Source organism: Diabrotica undecimpunctata, chromosome 8 (genome assembly GCF_040954645.1).
Source record: "Diabrotica undecimpunctata isolate CICGRU chromosome 8, icDiaUnde3, whole genome shotgun sequence".
NCBI classification, from domain to species: domain Eukaryota; kingdom Metazoa; phylum Arthropoda; class Insecta; order Coleoptera; family Chrysomelidae; genus Diabrotica; species Diabrotica undecimpunctata.
Window position 1 is genome coordinate 4,216,046 of NC_092810.1, and position 27,151 is coordinate 4,243,196.

A 27,151-nucleotide genomic window follows, 5' to 3' on the forward strand; every position below is an offset into this window, starting at 1 on the left:
GATTCATTGGATAAGAAATGTGCATGCTATAAAACTGGCAGAAGAACTCATAGATGGCCTCAAGTAATATGGTTTCGCATTTTGGACATTGCAGGATTAAATGCTAACGTAATTTTTAATGGAGTTCAGCAAAATCAAATAATGGAAAGAAGATTGTTTCTAACCACTTTAGGTCAAGAACTTATTAAGGCCCATTTAACTCGTAGAGCTCAGCAAACTTGTTTACCTAGAGAAATTCGTAGTGCCATTTTTAAAGTTTCCGGACTTCAGGAACCAATGCCTGCCGCAAATCCAGAGCCACAACGACGAAAAAAGAGGGGAAGGTGTAAAATATGTCCATATTCCAAAAAAGCTTATCGTGCGATAAATGTCGAGATTTTATTTGCAAAAATCATTCCCGCATACATACGTTATGCATAAGCTGTGTTGAAAATTAAGGTAAAATCATGCTTGTCATTTTTGAGATACGAAATCTAAATCGATTTTTTTAATTTTAGGTAGGAGCTATGATACCTAGATTTCACAATTGGATATAAAAAACTGTACATTGTTATTACTTTTCTTATAATTCGAGAAAGTGCATAGCTATGTTAATTTGACTGAATACAAAAGTTTTTTTTAATAAAGTTATATCTAATTAACCAAATTCGCTTATTTTTATATAAATGTAAAAGTAGCTGTAAACAAAATAATTTAAAATAAAACAAGTTAAAAAAAGAATTTTTTTTGATACAAAAACAATGGGGGGTCAAATTTTACCCTACCATGGTACAAATGTTACTATTTTTGGCCATGGTAGTTAAGGGTTAAGAAAATATTGATATCAAATATATGTCTATCTGTCCTGACGATTTTGTCCCAGATACATCAAAAAAGTTCCAAGAATCTACGTGTTACTGACGATGGTAACACAAGTGACCTTCGTTCTTTCTTAATAATATTTTGTTCTTTCTCGTATATCCTTAATAAAATTAATATCTAATATTTAGTCTGAAACAATACAATTGCGATGGACTTTATCCTTGCTTAGAAGGAATTTAAAAGAATATTTTCTTTCACAATCTCGACATCTTTTGTTTCCAGGAAATAAATTTTAAAATAGCCTATCAAGGCAAACTTAAAAACTTTAAAGGATATTAATCATTATGTGCACAAACTGTACAAGGGCCAGTGATGGTACCTCAATTTTTATATCTAATGATGTATACTCCTCTTTTCTTCCGTTAATTACAACTTTAGAAGCAGTAGCGTTTATTAATTGGTGTACAAACAAACTTACCCTTTGCAGCATATACATCCCTCTTTACCATACCCTTAATGAAGAAGAAGTAATCAATTTAGTTTTTTGACTTCCCCTTTCATACATTCTTCTTGGTGACTTTTTTGACCAAAGCATAATTTGGGGCTTATTTTGTACTTTTGGTAAAATCAAGGTTATTAAAAACGTCTTGAACTGTTCAGATACCTTTCGGTCCATTTTAACATTTCTTTCGGATCATACTCAATCAATAAATAATTAAAATTTGGTTTCTAATTTCTATAATATTAAAATGAATAATTCTTCATCTCCCATAAAGACCAGGGTTGTAATTAATTCGCATTTATGCAAACTGTCTTGCCCTAACCACGTACTGGTTTATTTTTTCTACTCGAATTCAGAGTAAATCCAGCAAGCTTGCTTTGAAATATTAACTAAACAAAACAGAACAGCTTCGGTATATCAGCTTAGCCATAATTCTCTGTCAAAAAAAGTTGTAGACTTATTATTGCAGTGTCTTTGAATATCGTGGAAATTTTCGCAGACTTTCGATATCGCCTGCGTCTGCTTCCATTATTCATAGCCCACTAGACGCGGAAAAGAACTCAAAACTCATACTTCATTTGTCAAATGAAAACAGAAAGTTGCTGGCAGAAATACAGAGGCGGTCTTACACAATATTATTTCGTAGATATATCAGGAGCTTGAAAGCGTAAAGTCATTGAATATAAACCACCATGGGATTTAGCCACAATTGGCTGTAATGATAATTACATTTTTGTTAAGAAAGAAAAAGTTTTTTTTTAATGTAATTATCACTACAATAAATTGTGGCTTAATCCCATAAAACTGTACCGTTATTAAAAGAGGATTTTGCTAGATTTGCAAGATTTTTATAAAATAAAAAGAAAAGGGGTTTAATATGTTTTATTCTACAAAAATAAACATAGTTTTGTTAACAAAATATGTGGAAGCTAATAGCAGTAAAATAATTTGCAAAATTCACAAATAATGCTTCAATTAAACTAAATTTGGTTTTCATCGTCTACAGTTTCTTCGACTTCAGTTGTACTAATTCCTCCACTAATAGCTTCTTGTAAAGTACGCTTCTGAGGCATGGGTACATAATCAAGAAGATCTTGTAAGTCATTTTTCTTTTCTTCTGTAAGCTTAAGAGCAGCCTGGAATTTGAGAGGAGTTTTCCTCGTGACACTAACAACTTGTAATTTGTTCTTTTCTTAGTGTGTGTAATAAAATGGATATAGTGCTCTTTAGAAAATACCTCACAGTCCTTGATCTTTAATTTAATTGAACCAAAATCTCGATCACGTCCCATCATCGAATACCCTGACATTAAAAACACGTGCTTAATAAGATCAAAGCGATTGACAGACAGAAATTACTGGGCCGGGGATCGGGTAAGCAAAACAAACGGGAACGTTTGCGAACGGCTACTTCTGATTTGATTGGAGAGCTGGGTCTTGGGTAAATGAATAAAAGGGGACTGGAATGGTCTAACTACAAAAAGTGAATAAAAGGGGTACTTATATGGATTTTCTGGAGAACACAACACAAGAAGGTTCCTAAGCTATTTAAAATGGACGCCACTTACACGAATTTTTCTGCTGGATGAAAAGATAGGCTTTTCTTTCCTAAAAACACATCAAAAGGGTTAGTATATTTTTAAAGGAAATAATACTCTTGGTTTAGCGAGAAACATTACATATTTATTATTATCTCACCATAAACAGTTACAAATATAAATAATAATATTACAATAACAAAAGCAACTTACGACTCTAGACGGTGGGGATACTATAAGAACTGAAATTATTAATAAATTGAAATCACCTAGATCTTTTAATGATGTTTACATTAAGATCAACCTTTTTTAAAAACAAAACAAAACCAATTCAAAATTGATGGTTAGGTATGTACCAAATGTCAAGAAAATAATGCTAACTGTCATATGTCAAGATTCTTCGACCCGAAAAATCCTCCGATGATGAAGATTTCCTCTAATGTGTAGAAAGTGTTAAGGTCGACGACTACGTATTGGTTGAGTTTCCAGGAAAGAGCAAGCCATTATATTATGTGGGCGTAGTCATCAATAGTGATGGCGTGGAAGTTAACTTTATAAAGAAAGGAAAGGTTCAGTTCGCCTTTCCATTAGCTGAAGACACCGGCATTGTCAAAATGGAACAAATTAGGAAAATCCAGCCAAAACCTAATGTTCGTCGTGGACACTTCAATTTTGTTGTTAAATTCCCTAACACCATGTCAGTTGTGTAGACAGTTTTATTTCACCTCATTTGATTAAAAGTTGCAAAGGTAATCACTGTGAGTTTTTATTAATTTCCCATAAGTCATATCCCCAACACCTAGTGCGTCATATTACCCCCTCCCTGTCGGGAATATGACGCAAAAGTTGACTTTTTTTTTTTAATTATAGTAATTCTTATTGTAGGATTTAGCTGGAATTTATGCTATGAGTACCTGATAGTACTAGGTGTCATAAACACTAATCAACATGTTATTATCGGTATTTCCGTTTGAGATCTGCCAAAAACCCGAATTGTGCGTCATATCCCCTACGTTTACCTTACGTTCGAAAGAAATTACAAATGCTACACTTTTATGATTACAACACATTTATTTAAATAATTACAATTTTATTCACAAATTATAATTAATATATACAAATAATTATACAAATTCACAATATTACCATACCCTTTTTCTTTTTAAAACTCTAAAGGTTTTCCGTACATAAATCAATTTTAACTTTTACAGATACTAACACATAGGCAACCATCAACACTCTTTGAATTAAATCAGAATCTCCAGTTTTTAGGTCAGGTCTACAAAACCCTCATATGAATAACAATATATTCTAAAAATAAAACCTATCATTACTGGTATTTTCTATAAAATCCTCATTTTAATAAGTTTTTTCCGTAGCTAATGTTAAAGTGTTGCTATAACAACTGTTTTGAGTAGATAAAGTATCACTTTAACCGCAAGGGTAGATAAAGTGACACTTTAACAGCAAGAGTAGATAAAATGTTTTAACTTTTTTTTATTCAATAAAATTTACAAATTCAAACACATTAAGGATTAAAAACAACTGAAATTTTACAATTAACATTATTAGAAATATCTATTTTTGGAGCATCACAACTTGTACTCGTTTGCTTAAACACTTGATTCGAGGTACTGGATTGATTTTCCACTTTTCTTGTCAGTAATACAAAACGACCTTTCCTGCTTGGTTTTAGTATCAGATAATGAAACGATTATCACCGATTTTCTGTCGTCCACGTTAAACACTTCTAACTTGTACAATTCATCGGACCTAGTCGCTCCATGCACACCAAAAATAGCAATAACCTTCATCAACAAATAGACGTCATCAGGAGCTTCTGTCAGAAATTAATAATGTCATCTGACTCCAGGATTTTGGACTTTTTAGCTTTGTATCCTTCACTCAGGTTTTTTAGTAAGGTGGTTAACTTGCTGAATTTAGAAATGTCACAATTTTCATTCACCAACAACGTACGCTTCAGCATCGAATAATACGACCATAATGACGATGGCATCGCTTTCTTCGACTTTTCAGAAAAATACGCCAGAAGTATTTTTTCACTCACGCCATTGATATTCTTAATGCTTTTCCACTTTTTAAAAGACTGGTATTCTTTCTCACTCATCATCCTAGATTTTTGTGGCAACAATAAACTTTCTGTTTCCAACGCTGCATTTTCTACATCTGATGGCAGGTTTTCTTTTTCTTGTGTCAATTCTTTTCCGTCCATTTCGTATTTATTCACTTTGTACACAAAACGCAACAATATTCTCCGCAAAAACTAAAACGTAACATTTGTTTGACATTTGTTGACAGAGTAATTCATATCCCTAGCAACGGAGCAACACAATTGCGACTTTTGTGCTAAAAATTACAATTTTCTTTCAAATTCTATTTTTCACCTGAACTTGAAGTCTTGCTATATAAAAAAATGTTGTATTGCACACGACGATAATGGAAAATTTTTTGTGAAACTTTAAACGAAAATACACCAATAAAAAATATGTGGAATCAAGTCAAACGTTTAAATAACATCTTTAAACCACAAATAAATCCAGTGACCGAAGGAGAATGGGTTGAGGAGTTTTTGAGAAAATTATGTCCAGATAATATATTTTCAAAAATTAATGTAATGGAAAGGAAAAACTCTAATCATCCACTTTCAGTGCCATTTAGTTTATACGAATTAGAAATAAGTCTTAAGAACAAGAAAAACACTTCTCCGGGAATAGATAATATACATTATATTATGTTGGCAAATTTACATCAAAAAGGAAAAGAAACACTATTAAAAATTTTTAATCAAATATGGCAATCAGAAGATATTCCAGATAGTTGGAGAGAGTACCGGGTGATTCCTATTCTTAAACCAAATCGAAATTCTGATTCGGCAGAATCTTATAGAGGTATTTCATTAAGCTCTTGCATAATAAAAACACTGGAAAGAATGATAAAACTTAGACTCGGAAGATGGTTAGAAAAAAATAATAAAATATCACAAACACAATTTGGATTTCGAAAAAATCATTCTACTGTGGAAGCAGTGAGCCACTTGGTAACAGACATAAATTTAGCGTTTACGTCAAATTCTTCAGTAATAGCTCTTTTATTAGATGTTGAATCAGCATACGACAACGTTAATTTAAGTATACTATATAACAAAATGACACAAATAGGTCTTCCCGAATGTTTCTGTCAAAAAATAATAAAACTATATGACTGTAGAAAAATTTATGTATCGGTAAATGGTAACACAATTGGTCCAAGGTTAGCGATGGATGGTTTACCTCAAGGAGGAATATTAAGCCCGTTGTTATATTTAATTTATACTGCTGATCTAGCAAAAAATTTAAACTCCACAAGAATTTTACAATTTGCCGATGATATAGTCATTTATAAAGAACATATTAAAATAGAAAATGCAGTCAAATCCATTGAAGAAGGAGTCAAACATATTAAAACATGGAGTAAATTACATGGACTAAATATATCTGATTCCAAAACTAAATTATGTATTTTTACAAGAAAACGAAAAGAGATACCCAAATACATCTTAATAAACAATGTCTACTATCCAGTGCAAAGTTATGTTAAATATTTGGGTATTACTCTTGATAGACAGCTTCTCTGGAAAGAACATATAGACAACATAGTTAAAAAAACAGAAAAGGGAATAAATCTTCTTCGATTCGTGTCACACTTACGGTGGGGAGCAGATCCAAATATTTCTTTGTTATTATTTAAAAATAATATAAGAGCTATTATCGACTATGGATCAATATTATACAGTGACGCATCACAGTGTCATTTAAACAAAATAGACAAAATCGTTAATAAATGCCTTAGATTGTGTATAGGAGCCCTAAGAAGTACACCCATTAGTAACCTACAAGTCGAATGCTGTGAAATGCCAATGGATATAAGACGAAAAAAACTTGGCGTCAGACTTTTAGTTAGATTGTACGAGAAAAAGTCAAGTTTAATATCCAAAATACACCAGCTGTTCTTAGCAGACTTAACAGAAAAATATTGGATAAAAAAGAAAACTCTAAATATAGTAGATTTCTATTCAAAAATGACAATATATGATAAACAACTATATAAATATGACTTAAACCCAAATTACAATATTGACTTTAATACTCTGGAACAAGTTCAGGTATACTTCTTAAGTCATTACAGCAATTTACCTTTATCTTTAAGAAAATTAATGTTTATATCTGACAGTTCACAATTGTTCAAAGGTTATTATATGCTATATACAGATGCATCCAAAAGTATCGAAGGTGTGGGATGTGCATACTGGGATAACAATAATAAAAACAGTAAAATGTTTAAACTCAATTCCATCATGAGTATATACACAGCTGAATTAATAGCTATAGTGGAAGCACTAAAATATTTATCTAATATAAATCATTCAATGTTTATAATTTATAGTGACAGCAAAAGTTCTTTAAGTAAAATTGGTGCCATAAATCCTAAATCAAAAGTAAATTACATTGAATTATATATAATAAATAAAATTAAAGAACTTCAGCAACAAGGCAAAACTGTTAAGTTGGCATGGATTAAAAGCCACTGTGGAATAACTGGAAATGAAATAGTAGATGAATTGGCAAAAAACGCGGTTACACAAGGAGTATTAACTCATTATCTTTGTACGTCTAGAGATATAGAATCAGACGTATACAAAGAGCTTAAGAAAGAATGGAAAGAAAGGTATATTAATGAGAATATAAATACAGGAAACCATTACAAAGCAATCAGAAACTATATTACGGATAAATCTTGGTTTTCTAAAATGGAGTCGACAAAGGATATGACAAGAACTATATGCAGAATGAGATTTAACCACTGTCTTACACCATCATATATGTTTAAAATGAACCTAGCTGATAGTCCACAATGTACTTGTGGTCAGATAGGTAACCTACAACATAAGATTTTGGACTGTTCTCTTATATCTAATAAGATTAATAATTTTTTAAATTCGCTGTATTCTTTTACCGATGTCCACCATCCCATTAATTTAAATTATTTATTAACATTAGAAAACAATGAGGTTTTATATAGATTATTGTATAAACATGTTTTAGATATTAAACTCAAATTGTAATTGTAAATATAGAGTAAGTAATTCTTTGTAATTTGTTAGAAAAAAAAAATTAAAAAAAAAAAAAAAAAAAAAAAAAAATAAAAAAAAAAGAGAAAAAATGAGGAACTTGGACAGTCCACAGTAAAGTAGCTATTGAATTAAGTAGATAGCTGCAGAAGAGTTTTGCTGTGGAACTCTGAGGACCTCAACACCTATTTTATAATTATAAATAACTAAAAAGCACCTGATAGAAAAAAAAAAAAAAAAAAAAACTAGAAACAAATTAAAAAAAAAAAAAAAAGACTATGTATTAGAGATAAATACTACTTAGTAATAGATTTAGGATAAGATTGTATAAGAAACAATGAATAATGAAAAAATGAGTAAAAATTGTAAGATTGGCGAATGGATTTAGTGTCCGCAGTCATATAAACCCAAACAAACAACAACAACACACGACGATAAAATCGCATTATCTTCTCGAGCATAATTAGCGTCTCGACTGTTGTCTCGGCGCTAAAAAAACGCTCTCGAAGATAAAGTACAATTTTATCGTCTTGTACAACAAATAACTATTAACTCACTATAAACAATCACGTGAAAGTGATTTATTAGTTCTTTTCAATACCAAATAAAGTTTAGCTACCTAAAAAGGTTCTAGATAACTTGATTATCTCGATTCGTTTTTAATCAACGTAATGCTCAAAAATGGAATTGAAATATTTTCAGAAGTTTTAAGAAGAATATAAGTAATACCGGTCCTGAATGCTAACGGCAGTAGGAGGAGGTGAAGCGACTATGTCGGCCAATAATGGCAAACACCTCGAAGAATGGAAAAGGTTTATTGTTATATGACCCGAAACTTAAATTTGAAAAGTTGTTAACTCATAAATTGTGTTGGACTTGCAGAATTTTCGGTAAATTGCTTTTGACGTACTGGTAAAACAAGAAAACTTTGCAATGGGTAGGTAAACGAGAAAGGAAAAGATAAAAAAAAATATTCATATGCTGGCAGGCATCAGATCGATTTGCTTTATCTTTAGTTTTATGTTTTTTCCAGAGCACACAAGATTTCAAATCTGTTTTTGTCTGGAAAGTTTTAGTTGGCTATAATAAAAGTTTTGAGCATTATTGTAAAACGTCGATTATATCAAAATCTACATATTAACACGTATTTTGCGGCGAATAATATTATACTCACATTAAAAACAACTTAGCGGTATAGACTACTGATTATGAAGGAGTTCTACCATTTAAAGGGGTGGGTTTTTGGGAAAGGTGTAATTCATCTCCTGTATAATAGAGAAGTTCCCCTAAATATTATAAAAACTATCGAAAACATCTACCAAAACAACAAAATTAAAGTCAGAATAGATGGACAACTTACAGAACCTATAGAAATAAGAAGCGGAATAAGACAATGGGATTCATTGAGCCCCATGCTCTTCAACTTGATCATAGGAGGATACAGAATGGGAAATAAAGAAATAAAAATACTCTGTTACGCAGACGATACGATATTGATAGCCCAAGATGAAGATAGTCTGCAAAGACTGGTCCACAGATTTAACATAAGAACAAAAGGATTTAATATGACAATTTCATCTCAGAAAATTAAAACAATAATAATCAGCAAATAATTAACCAAGTATTAAACAAGAAATGGAAATAAAATACCTGGAAATTATACTGTCCAGCTATGGAGACCTAAACAAAGAAGTGAGCGATCGAGTACAAAAAGCAAAGAGACTGTCAGGATGCCGTAATAATACTATATGGCGAAACAGACACATTAACACTGAGATGAAGTCAAGAATTTATAAAACCAATGTAAGATCAATAATGCCACAGAAACAAGACCCGACCGGGCCACAAATCAAAGGCTACTGGTAATGGCAGAGATGAGAGTACTGAGAATATTCTTCTTCTTCTTTTTATATAGACATGACTGTCTATTTTTCAATATACCTTCAGTAAGTTGTCGTTCCATCGTGGTCTTCCTACTGATCGTCTTCCTATTGGGGAACCATCTCTTGCCGTCTTTTTTTTTTTTACTAAAGACACAGAAGTGTACTTACATTAAAATCTAGTCAGTAAGACCAATTATCAATTGGTTTCTAACTTAAATTACTAATGAAATCTTAAAATTAGGTGTCTACTCACTAGTATCTTTCCTATTATTTCTAATAACTAGCATTAAATTTAGCATGCATACTCGCACAACACTTTACTCTGCTTTTCACTCAACACTCATTATACCAGTTCAAAAGGCTTTGTTCTTTTGAGCCTTCTCTCTAGGTTCGTATTGTCGAGGAGCTGGATAGCCTCGACGTTTACATGATGATGGAGTCGTTGTTCATGGCTCCCTGCAAATTTCTTGATTATCTGATTGACGTCTTCCATCTTGAGGTCCTGGTGAAGGTCGTTGTTCCTAACGTACCAAGGCGCATCTACAATGTTCCTCGGCACTTTATTCTGGAATATCTGGATTACTGTGATGTTACTAGGCTTGGCACAGCCCCAGAGTTGGCAGCCATAGGTCCATACTGGTCTCAGTATTTGTTTATAGATTAGGAGTTTATTATTTATGGATAGAGAGGAATGTCTTCCCATCAACCAATACATTTTCTTGTAGCGGATGCCTAGTTCTTCTCTTTTCTTCTTCACGTGAGCTTTCCAGCGAAGTTTCGCATCAAGAGTGATCCCCAAGTACTTTGCTGATGTTGCAATAGGCACTTGGACATCATTTATTCTAATTGGAATATTATTAATTCTCTTATTGGTAAAATTTATATGGACTGATTTATTCTCATTCAGCTTAATTTTCCATTTTTTGGTCCATTCATGGATTTTATTTATTGAATTTTGTAGTTTTTCTGTAGCTTCTTCGACGGTGTCACTTACCGCTAAGACAGCAGTGTCATCTGCGAAGGTAGCTATGGTGTTGTCTTCTAGTTCAGGTATATCACACGTGTATATTAGGTATAGGACTGGACCCAATACACTACCTTGTGGAACACCTGGTTCAATATCCTTGAGATCAGTGTATGCATCTTCTTGTTTAACTCTAAAATGTCTGTTCGCTAGATATGATTGTAATATATTTGAATATTGTTTAGGCATGAATGATTTAAGTTTATGTATTAAACCCTTATGCCAGACTTTATCAAACGCCTGTGCCACATCTAGGAAGGTTGCAGAACAGACTTTTCTTTTCTCTAATGATCTTTCAATTATAGCAGTTATTCTATGCACCTGGTCAATTGTCGAATGCTTATTTCTAAATCCAAATTGATGATCTGGAATTATTTTCTTTTCTTCAATTATTGGTAGGATTCTTCGCAGGAGGAGTTTTTCAAACACCTTGGACATCACAGGTAGGAGTGATATTGGTCTATATGATGTCACCTCATTGGGGGGTTTCCCAGGCTTTGGTATCATGATCACCTCAGCTATCTTCCATAAATATGGAACATATTGTAGTCTAAAGGAAGCATTTATTAAATTTGTTAATTTTACGATAGTGTTTCTTGGTAGATTTTTTAGCAGTCTTCCGGTAATGAGGTCATAACCTGGTGCTTTATTTGGATCGATTTGTTCTTTAATTAACTCAGCTACTTCTTTTGGGGAAGTTGGCTTGATATTCTCATCTATTTGCTTTGGTTCGGGCCAATCCTGGTCATCGTCTTGGTCATCTTGCAACTTAAATGTGTTCTCTAGATGAGTGGCAAATCTCTCTGCCTTCTGCTGATTATTTCTGGCCCAACTACCGTCTTCCAGTTTTATTGGAGGAGAATGTAATATTGGCCTTTAAATTCTTTTTGTAGCTTTCCAAAGCGAGTACTCTGTGCTGCTGTCGCTTGTTAGCTCTTCCAGATAAGATTTAATAGATTCATTCTTAATGACTATTTTGTAAATTCTGCCTTTCGTTTCTTTCCCGATATCTTTATTTCTCCATATTGGAGAAGACCAATTGAAGAGCATAAGGTCAATGAGTCTCCTTGTCTCTTTCCGCTGCCTATTTCCATAGATTCTGTAAGTTGTTCATGTATTCTGACTTCCATTTTGTTGTTTTGGTAGATGTTTTTGATAGTTTTTATAATATTTAGGGAAACTTCTCTATTATACAGAAGATGGATTACATCTTTGAGTCTTATTCTGTCAAACGCTTTCTTTCGGTCAATCAGACACAGAAATACTGGTCTATTATACTCTAGTGATTTCACAGTAATTGGCTTTATGACGAATGTTGCACCTGTACATTATTTCCCAATACGAAAACTCTGATTTTTATCTACTAAACTTATCCTCTGATTCATTAGCATTTGTAAAATTTTAGTTGTAAGTGTTAGCGTAGTATTTAACAAGTTTATACCTCTTTAGTTTTCTGGCTGTTTTTATCTCCTTTTTTGAATAGTAAAATTAGTTCGCTCGTTCTTCATTCTTCCGGTATTTTATTGTGTTTAATAATTTTATAAATTAATGTTGTTACTTGTTTTGTCATTGCTGCTATGTTGTTCAGGAAGGGGAATTGCTATTATTCGAGTTCTAAAAATAAGAAGTACACTTGCTAGAGGGTTATGGGTCATCTAAGAAAAACTAACTTCTTTGGCAAACGTCACTTTTATAACATACGTAAAAAATTTGTTTAATTCCCAATACATTTTACATTTTAAAATTTGGATTCAGAATGTTTTCGTTGAGAAAGTTATTTAGCAGTTCCCTTAATAAGAATTAAAACTTTAATAAACTGACCGAATATCCCTCCACTCAGTGTAATATTCCCAACAGGATCCTCTGTCAGGTCATTAGTCCTTACTCTCGAACCCTGTCTTCATGAATCCCATCTTTTATCCTTAAGGGCTTCGTATAAGGGATCAACACAGTTCAATATTATCGAGAGTTTCGGTATCTCATTGGCTTAGTGTCACTTAACTTGACAGCAAAATAGTCGAAACGTATTTTGGAGGTATTTATTTGACAGTAGTGGCTATGAGTACATTGCACCTTAAAAAGTATTGTCTAAAAAATTAAAGCAATCAAAAGGTTCATTTTTTTCAAACAAAATTGTTTTTCTAGCAAATTATTCGCGTTCTCAAACGACTATAGGTGGCAGCACTTGTTTTGAAAGATGGCGGTCAAAATAGAAATTTCGTTTGTTGACGATTTTACATTCCAACCAGATTATTACTTGTGGAATATTATTATGTAGTGGAAAAACCACTAAGTGCTTGTTTTTGAAGTTATACTTCTATACGCGTGTTCGACGTTGGAAATTTGTACGGGAGTGAATTGACAAAACCGTTACAAATGTAAAATATAGGTAAGAGAGAGACAGACGATATATTTTCTCCCTCTTTCTCTCTCGAGAATAAAAATGTTCCTTTTGTAAATATATTTAATATTTATTAATATTGTTATTATTTTATATTAATTCGGTAGATATATATGTTTGGCCAAAGTCTTTTGCAAATAAATATTCTTCCTGGAACTTCTATGATTCGTAATAACCTTTCCATGTTTGGAATACAATAAATAAATAAACACAAACACAAAATACAATCATAATCTGACATAATGTTCTTGACAAATAATAACATTGATTAGCCTCCTTATTGCTTAAGGTTTATGGTCGAATGAGTTGAGGCGCGGTATTTAGAACCAGAAGTCGCGAGTTCGATCCCAATGAGGGAATATATTTTTTAATTATTATGTTCTGATTTCTGTCACTTTGGTTTTAAAAATCAAAGAATGGAGAAATCATAATATATTATTTAATATTGTTTCGCTAATTTTATACATTATTTAATTTTCCAAACTATTTTATTTATCATTGAATATTTAGTACATGTAGTAGTCATGGGCGTAAAGATGAAAGGGGCAAATATAATTATTGTTATTTTAAATTTCTTTTATGTATATGTTTAGATGCATGACATAAATTTCAAAAAAGGTCGATTTTATATTTAAATTATGATTTTTGGCATATTTATGATACTATAGTTTGTTTTTATGAACGAGAGAGTAATTAGCATAATTTTAACTGGTAGCTCCGACCACTCCATGGGCGTGCTCAAGATTAATTGAAAAATTACTTTGAATAATTGTAAAAAATAAATGAATTATTTCAGTGTTATAAAGTGTTATGTGTATGTAAACAAAAGTGACCTCTTTTATCACACACTATATTAGAACTGACTGGTCTACATTAAAAAGGGTTTTAAAAAATTCACATTTTTTTTAATTTTTAAAAATTACAAAAGAGAAACAGAGTTTTTAAAACCGTCTAAGGTATGTTAAATAGATGAATAAAAATATTAATATAAAACTTACAGCTACTTGTTACAAATCCAAATCAGATTCAGAAGATGAACTTTTCTGAAAGAAAAATGAAAGAATAAATTTTTCTTTATGAAGGGCACACAACGAATAAAGTTTCTTTCTTGTAGATCCGGGATGGTACGTAATATTTTTTGAACTCAGCCAATTCTGCAAGTCTTTTTTTAACCACTTGGTTGTGGGCAGTCCTTCTATAAGTCTGGAGTGATAACTTGCATTATCCATTACTATTACACAGTTCTTAGGAAGAAGATCTATCATTTGTTCGAACCATTCTTGAAAGACATCAGCGTTCATGTCTTCATGGTAGTCACCGGTACGAGTCGATTCAAAAGTTAATAAACCACCTTCAACAAAACCGTCTGAACTGCCAATGTGTACTATTATCAGCCTCCGTCCCTTTCCTGATGGTGGGTTTAAACCAGTAGATAAGTTATTTACAAAAGCGTGCCTTTGACTTGTAACAGTTTCATCCTGCCAAAATTTATTTGGTGTCTGACCCTCGTTGATCCGTGTTTCATCAAGATAAAATATTTTTCTTTTTTGGTTTCTCATTTCCTTTATGGTTCTTAGAAAATGTCTTCTCCATATGACAATATCGCTTCTTTCTAATAAAATAGACTTTCTGGGATTCTTTTTCCAGCGCAAGCCTATTTCTTTTAAAAGTTTTCATAACGTACTTCGACTCATTTCTGGGTAATCCTTATCATCTCGAACTGAGACAAGAACTTTATCCAATGTTGGAAATTCTTGTCTAAAGAAGAATTCATGCACTTTCCGTCGAAGTCCTTCTTTAAAATGATATTCTATTTGAAATTTTGGTTTCCCTGGAGCATTACGTGGCATTTGAAAACTACCACATTTCTCTTCTTTAATAACTCTGTAAATCGTAGATTCCCAACACCAAGTGTACTGCTAACTAACTCAACGGTCTCATCAACACTTTCACATAAACGTTTGTCTGTAAATGATTTAAAACAATTAAATATTAATGTTTTTTCATTAACTGTTAGAGGACCAATTTTTCGGCGTTTACACGGCACTTCCAAATTTTCCATAACACTAGTATACACAATAAACTGCACCTTGCAACTGAAGTACCTACTTTTAGTGAACTGTTAAGAATTTTGAATACGCCACTTGGACCTTCCTATATACAAAATGGAAAAACCAACTATCACATTTTCTGTGGAATAAGTTTAGAAGATCTAGTCAATTACTGTTGTAGATTCCTGGAATTAAAGAATTAAATGTTTGATTGTTGAAACCCTTACTTCGTGGAATGCACTTATTTCAGATAAAATAAAACGTTTTATTTTATCTAAAGAATTAAACTTTATTTTGCAAATAGGCAAAGAATTAAACTTTATTTTGCAAATAGATAAAATAAAACGTTTTATTTTATCTAAAGAATTAAACTTTATTTTGCAAATAGGTAGGTACTTATTAAACTTTTATTGGTTATATATAACCAATAAAATAAACATCTTACATTTCTTGCAAATTCATTAGTACCTGTTAACCTCCATCACTCCGACACTGGCAACCTTATTTAGGGATTAGTAACCCTCACAACTATTGTATTCTATTCTGCTCCAACCTTTATAACTGGTGGTCATACTCAATTTAAAATTGTTTTCCTATATACTTCTGTAAACTTGTTGACAAATATCTGTTTTTCATTGAGTCACCCGTATCAACAGTTTAGGGATTTGCATACATAATTTATTGTTTTATTACTCTCTCATACATAAAAATACACTATAGTGATGTTATCCATCTGGGAAGAAAGAGTTATTCTTTCACCGAGAGTTAACTTAATAAGATTTTCAAAATTTGGTGTAAAACGGAGCCACAAAGAATCAAAAAATCCAGGGACCTAATGATTTATATAAGTGCTTTTAAATAATATATTAATTTCTCCATGGTCCCATTTAAAAGTATCTTACACAATGACGCGAAGACGCTATTAATAAAACTGAGGCTTAGTTCAGTTACCTAAAAATTTAGTAACTCAAGTTTTAAGGTTCAGAAAAGAGTTGTTTGGGTAGGACTTAGTTCGTTTTTGAAGTTATACTTCTATACGCGCGTTCGACGTTAGAAATTTGTATGGGAGTGAATCTGTGAAATCATTACATATGTAAGATAATGAGTAAGAGAGGGACAGAAGATATATTTTCTCGCTCTTTCTCTCTCGAGAATAAAAATGTTCTTTTTATAAATATATTTAATACTTATTAATATTATTATTATTTTTTTTATTAATATTATTACCATGGTAAATTAAACATATGCGTAAGTAAGTTATACATACTGTCATTTTTAAATACTTATTAATGTTTCATTTTAATTTGTATTGTATTATTATATTGAATTATGTTGCAGTGTATTGTATTGTATTTTTATATTAATAACAAAATAAACAATGAATATAGAATTACATATGTAATGATTGTGAAGATTGACTCCCACATAAATTTGTAACGACGAACGCGTGTATAGAAGTATAACTTCTATCGGCTGCCACACCCGTTTTTTTTTATACAGCTTGGTACCTAAGACGCGATGCTTTACTTCTGCGCCAAGTTGTTTTCTTTCTTTTCGGAAACTGTGACATAATTCTTGCAATTTTTGGCATCTTCAAAAGGATACTCTTCTAATCTTAACTTACGTTAAAATGGTTTGTTACGGCAGATAGTGACCAACCATCTTCTAATTTCGTTACCATTTTTGCTTTAAGTTCTTTGCTAGCATGTGGAGCCAGTTTTTGAGATTGAACAGAATATGTTATCTAACAAATTTTAAGATTTGACAGTGACAGTGACAGTATGTAAATAATAAGTATTTATCCTTCAAAATGCACTGCTCAATTTTCTACAAATTAAGCTTTAAGAGTCGTATCAGTTTTTTGGGAACCAGCTGTACAGTAGACGAATTTATTTTAAAATATTTATGTTCAGTTCCATTTATTTTATGGAAAAACCTGCTTTTTTTAAGGAGTTTCAAAAAAGATCCATCCCTAACTTTTAATTAATAATTTATTTAATTATTGGAGTATTTCGCTACAATATTTCAGATTTTATGTAATGATCATTCGTTCATGTGTTTTAAATATTAAATTATTCACCCAAATATAAAAGATAATATTTTGATATTTATATTGGATTGAAGCTATGTTTGTGTATGTAATTATAAACTGTATTTAAATATTTGTTTTATGTTTGCATTTTGATAATAAACGTTTTAAAATGTATATGAGATCATTAATTAATTTTGAATCCGTCTAGGCGATGATAACAGTATTATTATGTAAGTACATAAAATGTTTTATGCTTATCTGGAAAACGGTTTGTCCATTCGTATTAATTTCCTTCACATTTTATTTTTGACAAATATTATATAAATACAAACCGTCAAAATACTTAGACTACGTTTTTGATTTTGTGGTTTACTTTTGTCTGTTTTTTTTTAGTGTTAGTCCAATAAAATTGTCCAAAATAAACAAAAAAATTGCGAAGTGGCTGTAACTTGGTATAGACCTTTGAAAATGTATATATTTCAAGAAACCAAGGAGTACCTAGCAATAAAGGGTGTGCGGAAGTGGCCACGCTTAACCTCTTGCAGTACAACGGTTCTCCCAGAGACCCACAAGTAAACAGTATAATTTTTTGATTTTTTTTCATGTAAATCACTATGAATATCGACAAGTTTGGTAAATTTAGCATCCTAAGATCTAAAACAATATAAAAAGTTATAAATAATTTCGTACTCGAGGTTTTCGATGTTGTTTCGAGGTGTGTTTCGATTACTTTTGATATTTTATTTGATTTTGATAAATATTTTCATCCAATTGTACATTTATTTTATTAATAGAACTGCTTAACCCTTAACTACCATGGCCAAAAATAGTAACATTTGTACCATGGCAGGGTCAAATTTGACCCCCCATTGTTTTTTGTATCAAAAAATATTCTTTTTTTAACTTGTTTTATTTTAAATTATTTTGTTTACAGCTACTTTTACATTTATATAAAAATAAACGAATTTGGTTAATTAGATATAACTTTATTTAAAAAAATCTTTTGTATTCAGTCAAATTAACATAGCTATGCACTTTCTCGAATTATAAGAAAAATAATAACAATGTGCAGTTTTTTTTATATCCAATGGTGAAATCTAGGTATCATAGCTCCTACCTAAAATAAAAAAAATCGATTTAGATTTCGTATCTCAAAAATGACAAGCATGATTTTACCTTAATTTTCAACACATCTTATGCACAACGTCTGTATGCGGGAATGATTTTTGCAAATAAAATCTCGACATTTATCGCACGATGAGCTCTCTTTCTTTTGGTTTTTGGAATATGGACATATTTTACACCTTTCCCTCTATTTTCGTCGGTGTGGCTCTGGATTTGCGGCAGGCATTGGTTCCTGAAGTCCGGAAACTTTAAAAATGGCACTACGAATTTCTCTCGGTAAACAAGTTTGCTGAGCTCTACGAGTTAAATGGGCCTTAATAAGTTCTTGACCTAAAGTGGTTAGAAACAATCTTCTTTCCATTATTTGATTTTGCTGAACTCTATTAAAAATTACGTTAGCATTTAATCCTGCAATGTCCAAAATGCGAAACCATATTACTGGAGACCATCTACGAGTTGTTCTGAAAGTTTCGTTGTAAAAATTTATCTCTGGCTTTCCATTAACCATTGTATTGGAATGATGCATAGTTGACACTAACAACACTGCACGATTTTTCTTAGGAACAAAAGATACAAGGCTCTCGCTTCCTGTAAAACCAAATAAGGCCTGTTTTTTTGGGGTTGAAATTCAGCAGGAACCTCTCTTTTATTTCTTTTTAGAGTCCCAACATATGAAATTTTATCGCCTCTCAGTTCTTTTATGAGCTCAATGGACGAAAACCAATTATCTGCTGTTATGTTTTTATTTGTACCAGAAATTGGTGGAATAAGTGTCAAAACATCTAGAGTGGGGATGGATAACTTTTTTGGATTTGCTCTGCGTGTATCTTTTCCAGTATATATAAAACCATTTAGCAAATAATGTGTCTTAGAGTCTACTAAACACTGCATTTTCAGACCGTATTTGTCTGGCTTATTTTTGAGATACATCCTGAATTGGCACCTTCCTCTAAATGCAATAAGCATTTCATCTATTGTGAGATATTCACCACAGCTATAATTGGACTGGCAATTAATGATAAACTAAAATATTGGATATAGCTGCCAGTTTATCTCCGTGCGCAATAAGTTCTTGTCTAGTAGCTGGGTCGTCAAAACAAAGGCTTCCAAGCAAAAAATTAAATCGGTTTAGTGACATGGTTGCTCGAAGTATATCACGGCCAGTACCATTCGTAGCAAATAAAGACCTTAAATCTTAATTATTGGATTTAAATACCCCAGCTAAATATAATAAGCCTAAGAAGGCCTTTAATTTAATTATGTCAAGATCATTGGTATATTGACACGATAAATTGTGTAAATTATATTTAGAAGCCATATTAGTTATTCGTTCATTGGTTTTCTCAAGAATTGCTTGCAATATATCGTGGCTAATAATACATTCCCAAGCATCAACTGGTTTCTCTGGCATACTAGCTCGAGCTTTTCCAATAACATTAGGTAAATGACTAATTAAATTATGCTTAGGTGTACGAGAAAAGGTGGGAGAAGTTTTAGACCACTTGTACCTGCTTTTGCCATAAAACACATCCCTTGAGTCAGCTATATCACTTTCTTCACCCGAATATTCACTACCAGTTTCGAAATGATTAATTTGCCAATTTTTTTCGTCATCATCGTCCCATTCCTCTTCACTGTCTGTTTCGTGATCACTGTGTTCACTAGCCTGGTCTAAAAACTCACTGTCACTATCTAGTCCATTGTCCATAATTTTTTGTCCCTCCTCTTCAAGTTCTTTCTGTGTCAGAGGACGTTTATTGCGACTACACCCCGCCATTTCAAATTACTCGTTAATTGCACTAGAAACACTTATACCATAAGCGGGTCAAAATTGACCCTATGCGTGCCTAACTCTGCAGTAGTAACAAATAAACTAACGGAATTTTCGTAGATCGATAAATCACCTACCGGTCGAAGATTAGCAGAAAGCGCGCAATGCTCAATCTATGTTTCGGTAGCGAAACTTGGCATTAAAAACGCGGGGGGTCAATTTTGACCCCGCCATGGTACTTAAGGGTTAACATAATAAATTCCTTGAAGACCACGAAATGTTTTTTTCGATTTTGTTTTAAACTTTGTAAGAATAATGTTTTATATTATATATTATTTCTTTAATTTTGGTCAAATATATTTTTGTGGCTGTTTTCCACAATAAAATTACCATATTATAGGATTATATAAAAACCTAAAAAATTAAATTTGCTTTATAAAATGTATATTTCTGAAAGGAACTAAGTTAATTTTTTTGAAAAATCTGTCCAATAAAGAAATTTCAAAATTCTAAATTCATTTGATTAATACACACCTTTAACCAAACCATACTATCATCATCATCACTGGCTCGACAATCCTTTTTGGGCCTTGTGCTGTTCCAGGATTCTTCTCCATTCTGATCTGTTTCGTGCTTTTTTCTCCAGTTTTTTTATTTTTAAGGTTGTTATATCATTTTCTATTTGTTCTAAATATCTTAGTTCTAAGTATTTTGTATTATTATCAGACGTGACTAGGGATCCCACGTATATAAAGTTTTTTTTCTTCAAACGTCAAATAATAATGACATTACTTATCTAACTTGATCCTGTCAAAGTTTGATGTCTCCGCCGGCAGCAGTTTTTTTTTCCCATTTCTTTATGGCGGTGAGAAAAATGTTGTCATGGCAACAATATGAAACATGTCACAAAGCAACAATACAAATTAATTGTCATTAACAACAATTAAACATCATTTTTATTTATAGTAATATTAAAAGTACAATTAGTTAATGAGGCATTTTCAAAAATGAAACCGTGCAAAAATGTTCCCGACTCTTGATACGCATTGGTAATTGTTGATGATACTGATGGTCGAGAACAACTTTCAGCAATCATTCCCGATGTTGGCGAATCATGAGGGTTTAAAATTTTTTGAGCATTATCGTTCTTATTTCTTATTGAATCCTCTATATATTCTTCGGCAACCGTGCTTGATTTCCAGCCCCCATGTCGTTTGAGGCATTCTAGATTTCCGCCTCCATCAATTAAAAGTGTTGCTGAAGTTCGTCGTAAAGAGTGACCCGTGTATGCGCTTGCATCGTTTAAATTTAAATAACTTGCTACTTTTTGGGCTACTGCGCTGATCGAATGTATTCCCATAACGCTTCGGTAACACTTTCCATTTTGGTACTTGATGAAAAATCGGTTTTCTGTGAAATTTTCAGGCCGCAGTGATGCATACTTTTTATACAGTTTAATGTAGTTTTGACCAATTATCGTAAAAGATCTAATTTGTCGTGTTTTACTCTCTGGGATTTTGATAATTATTACATTTTCTTTATCCTCAATGTCCACAGTCTTTATTTTTACCATTTCGTCGCATCGACAGGCGCCGGTAACCCCAATTAACAAAACAATCTGAAATATTTTTATAATTTAGTAGAGTATACTACATGCTTTGTAATATAATTTTTTTTACCTTTAATCCTAAATACAACTTATCTCGCGCTTCAAACAAAAATTTATCAAACTCGTCTTTAGTGAAAACTTTAGACTTCTTTGCAGTATATCCTTCGCTTGTTTTGTTCAGAAAGGCACGTAACTTAAAAATTTGCTTATATCCACATTTTTTCTAATAAATAACTCGGATTTTATCATAGAGTATCGTGACCACATTGTAGAAGATTTCCATTTATTTTCATTTTCCATTATATTAAAATATGCCACTAAAACGTCTTCGGTAACTTGCCGTACTCCTCTTGTATCGCACCACTCTTGGAAGTGCTTGTACGCTAACCGATACTTTATTCCGGACTTGGAGGGCCCCAAACGTGCTACTGCATCATTAGCCGCGGACTCAATTTCGTTTAGGTTTTCCATTTTCTCACTAAATTTGCGCTTGCGGTTGCAGCAACAATAAGCTGTCTTTAATAATTGCAAACAACTGTCAAACAACTGTAACCAGGGAGACGCAAATCCCACCGACGACTTAATTATTTTAATTTCTAACATCTAGACGACTTTGATAGTTGTCACAGTTAATTTCGAGTAAATGTCATTTGCGATTATGTCAACATCATCTGCAAATGCTAGTATTTGCACGCTTTTATTAATGATTGTTCCTCGTGTATTGACTGTTGTGTCCCTCAGTATTTTCTCGAGTACGATGTTGAACAAGAAGCATGATAGAGCGTCTCCCTGGCGTAGTACCTTTTTCACATCTATTGTTTCCGTTAATTAATTCTGTATCCGGATTCTACTTTCTAGTTTTAGAGATTCTTTTATCAGTTCTATTAGTTGTGTTGGTATATTAAATTATTTCATTGCTTTTAGTAAGAATTTTCGGTTTATATTGTCATATGCGCTTTTAAAGTCTATGAAGAGATTTCCTTTTTTATGTAATGGTACAATGATACCGCTATTCCACTCCGCTGGTAGCTGTTTATTCGACCATATCTTTGTTATCAACTCATGTATTGTTTTTTGTAGTGCGTCTCCTCCTTCCTTCAGTAACTCCGATGCTATTTGATCCAATCCCGGTGCTTTATTGTTCTTTAATTTGTCTACAGCTGCTCTAATCTCGGCTATTGTTAGTGGAGTCTTTTCTTTGTTGTCTGCTTGGTCTAATGGTATGTCAGGGTTTGTCTCTCTCCGATCTCCTTTAAACTTTTCCGTAAAATGTTCTGTCCATCTACTTAGTATCTCTTGTTGTTTTGTCAATATATTACCTTCCTTATCTCTACTTCTACTGAAAAAAAGAATAAATAGTTTAAAATATTAACAGGTTAAAAAATAAATAACATTTTTCTGTTTTTCTCGATACCTTTAAGAAATACTCGATTCAATTATTTTGGAAACATACCAGTAATAGTTCACGAACATGCGTACTCGTAGCCACTGTTTTATTCGATATAAGGCAATCCAAGGATATATCAAGCAATCAGATATAGCTTGTCTTTACTTGTTACTTTTATTACTTCGTCATAGATGTCACAGTTTGGGAAAATTGCCACAAATAAATCAAAGTGTGTCTTGTTTTATTTTTGAATCGGTAGATCTGAAATAAATAAAGAGATAATGAAACTGTCACGATAGGAAATTTAACGCAAACCATTGCCAATAATCGTAGAACGCAAGTATCGGCTTTTTATTGCTGTGAGAAATAAAAGAAAAGCAATGTAAACAGTAGTTTATTTCGATAGAAAAGTAACTATCAGTGGCGTAGACTGTGATTGTAAACTTTAAAATGATAAAAATATCGTTAAAGCTCCATATTTACATTTTATTTATAAGATAATTACTAATTTAACTTTTGTGCAGAAATGTTATTGATTTTAATGAGAAATAAAAAAAAACTTTGAGTTGCATAAAATTTTCTAGTTAATTTGGGGTATTTCAGAGTCTTATTCTTCTTTATCTTCTTTATAATTGTAATGGAAACATAGCAAGGAAATAAAGAAGGAAAAATTAAGGGACAATTAGCCTAGTAAAGAGTAATAATTATTTAAGTAATTATTATATATATTCCAAATTAATAAAGAATAAATTCTACACAGTTTAACATATATATTTCAAATTAAAAACAAACAATTGACCCAGTTTAACACAAGCCTGAATGTTTAAAAAATTACGACACTTAGACCTTGTTGGAAATTAATACAAGGTACGAATTGTTAAACAAGTAATAAGAATTGAGCTGACTAAGAAGCTTTACATAGCGTGATCCAGTTTAACACATGGAATAGATGGCATAATCAGCGAAAACGTAAAAACAAATCTCCACTTCGGACGTGACAAAAAGAATCTAAGGTACGAGTTGGTAATACATAAAAAACAAGCAGAAGTTGGTCAAACGTTCAGTAATAGCGGTCAATATTCTGCTTGTTCATTGGCGGATTCATACCTCTATGGAACACACATATCACACCATCTTTTGCGCGGTCGTCTTCATTTCTCTTTCGATCTCCCAGCGTATTTCCTGTAATTCTTCTCAGTACTCTCATCTCTGCCGTTTCCAGTAGCGTGTCGGGTCTTGTTTCTGAGGCATATGCCATTATTAGTCTTACATTGGCTTTATAATTTCTTAACTTCATCTCACTGTTAATGTGCCTGTTTTGTCATATAGTGTAATTAAGGCATCCTGTCAGTTTATTTGCTTCTTGTACGTGATATCTCGCTTCTTTGTCCAGTTCTCCATAGCTAGAATGTGTAATTCCCAGGTATTTTATTTCTTGTTCAATACTGTACCGAAACACTGCCTGGAGCCGATGTCCCCTCAGATCATAACTTATTAATCGGTGACATAAAACCCAAACTTAAAAAAGTAAAACGCTAACAACCGACTACTGATTGTATTTGAATTAATGGGCATGAAATTACACACGCGATAGAAAAGAAGTTCGAAAAATCGGAAGAAATACATAACGTCGAAGACCACTGGAATCATGTCTAAACCATTATGCAAGAAACAACTGAAAAGTAAAAAACTATTAATATTGACTGGTGAAATATTGGGACTAATGAAAAGCAGACAAAAACACACAAATAAAAACACTGAAAAATACACTAAAATCCATAAAATAAATTAAAAGGAAAATCCGGGATGCAAAGAAAAAATGGTACAGCAGCAAATGTCTTGAAATAGAAGAACTGTAGAAAAAGAATAACACGTTTAATATCTACAAAAGGGTGAAAAAATAACTGGAACATATAGATCAACTGCAAGTAATTTACTTAATAAACAAGGAAATATTATAGTCAATGAACAAGACAGATTAGAGAGGAGGAAAGAATATATTGAAGAACTGTTTGATGACGATAGAACAGAAATTTAAATCGAAAATATATCGACTGGTCCAAACATAACACTCAATGAAATGGATAGAGCAATAAAGTTATCAAAGAATAGAAAAGCAACCGGTCCAGATGAAATTCCAAGCAAAATAATCAAACTACTCGACGATAAGGGTAAACATTCTCTTCTAAGCCTCTTCAATAAAATATACGAAACAGGACATATACCAACAGACTGGCTACTGTCAACATTTGTAATGATACCGAAAAAAATAAATGCCAAACAGTGTAGCGATCATTGCACTATCAGTCTGATGAGTCATGTACTAATAATTTTTCTAAGAATACTGCACTCGAGAATTTACAACGAAATAGAAGTAGAATTAAGTGAAACACAATTTGGTTTCAGAAACAACCTTGGAACCAGAGAAGCACTCTTCAGTTTGCAGGTCATTTTTCAAAGATGTAGGGATATCGAACAGTCGGTATGTATGTGTTTTGTCGACCTCGAAATGGCCTTTAAACGAGTAAACCATGACAAACTTATAGGTGTCTGGCAATTGTGAGAATTGATGACCGAGACTTCCGTATTATCAAAAATGTGTATTGGCATCAATGTGCAAACATAGGAATTATACACAAAACAACAGAAATAGTGGAAATACGACGTGGAGTGAGGCAAGGATGTATTCTATCGCCTCTACTTTTTAATAGCTACTCCGAATTTATTTTCAAAGAAGCCTTAGTTGAAGATACAGGAATTAAAATCAACGGAATTAATGTCAACAATCTCAGATATGCAGACGACACGGTACTTATTGCCTCCAATGAAGAACGACGATACGACTTACAAACTGAGTAACCGAAGCATGTGATGAATATAGGCTAAAACTTAATACTTTTAAGACAAAATTTATGGTCATCAGCAAAACAAAGTTACAACCAACGAATATTAGAGCGTATGGAATAGAGTTAGAAAAGGTCCACAATATTACCTATTTGTTCGCAAACGTTAACGATTACTGGGATATAAATAAAGAAATAAGAATACGCATTGAAAAAGATAGAGCACCCTTCTATAAATTAAAGAAAATATTACGTTAAATATGAAAATCAGATTAATACGCTGCTACATATTCTCCACCTTGCTGTATGGTATGGAGAGCTGGAGCCTTACAGAGACAATATTAAAAAAATTGGAGGCCTTTGAGATGTGGATTTATCGATGAGTATTGCGGATAAGTTTTGTTGATCGAATTAGAAATTAAGTAGTTTTACATCGAATGAAAAAGAACATCGAATGAAAAAGAAGACTCACTTCTATTCACACACATAAAAAAGGTTTACCAACAGACTGCAACGATCACCATACAGTAGTATTTCTATCTAATGCCAGCAAAATACTTCTCATCATCGTCAATACAGATTTCTTCAGGACAATGAGGGTTCATCTCTGATAGAGACGAGAGAAACCACTTTCTTAATATTTATCAAATTCTAGCAAAATCTGTAGAGTTTAGTATGGACACACATTTGTGCTTTGTCGAATACTCCAAGGCATTAGATAAAGTAAAATGGGATTATGTGTGGCGTATACTTAGGAAAATGAGTACGCCAGAACATCTATTTGTGACAAGAACTATATGTAAACGTTACCGCTATTGTAAAAGTTAATAAAATCTTTATCAACGTCTGTTTAAGGCTAAAGGCACAGATTAAAGCAAAAATCTAAATTTGGTTTCGAAAATTGGTTTACGGATTTTAATAACAGATGTCGCTATTTGCGTCTATACGAAGCCATGTTAGAGTTACTTCCTAAGACAGAAAATATTTATTTTCACGTTCAGAGCGACTGTGAATGAGCCTCTGAAGAGCCCTGTTAGGGCGAAATACGTCTAAGGCG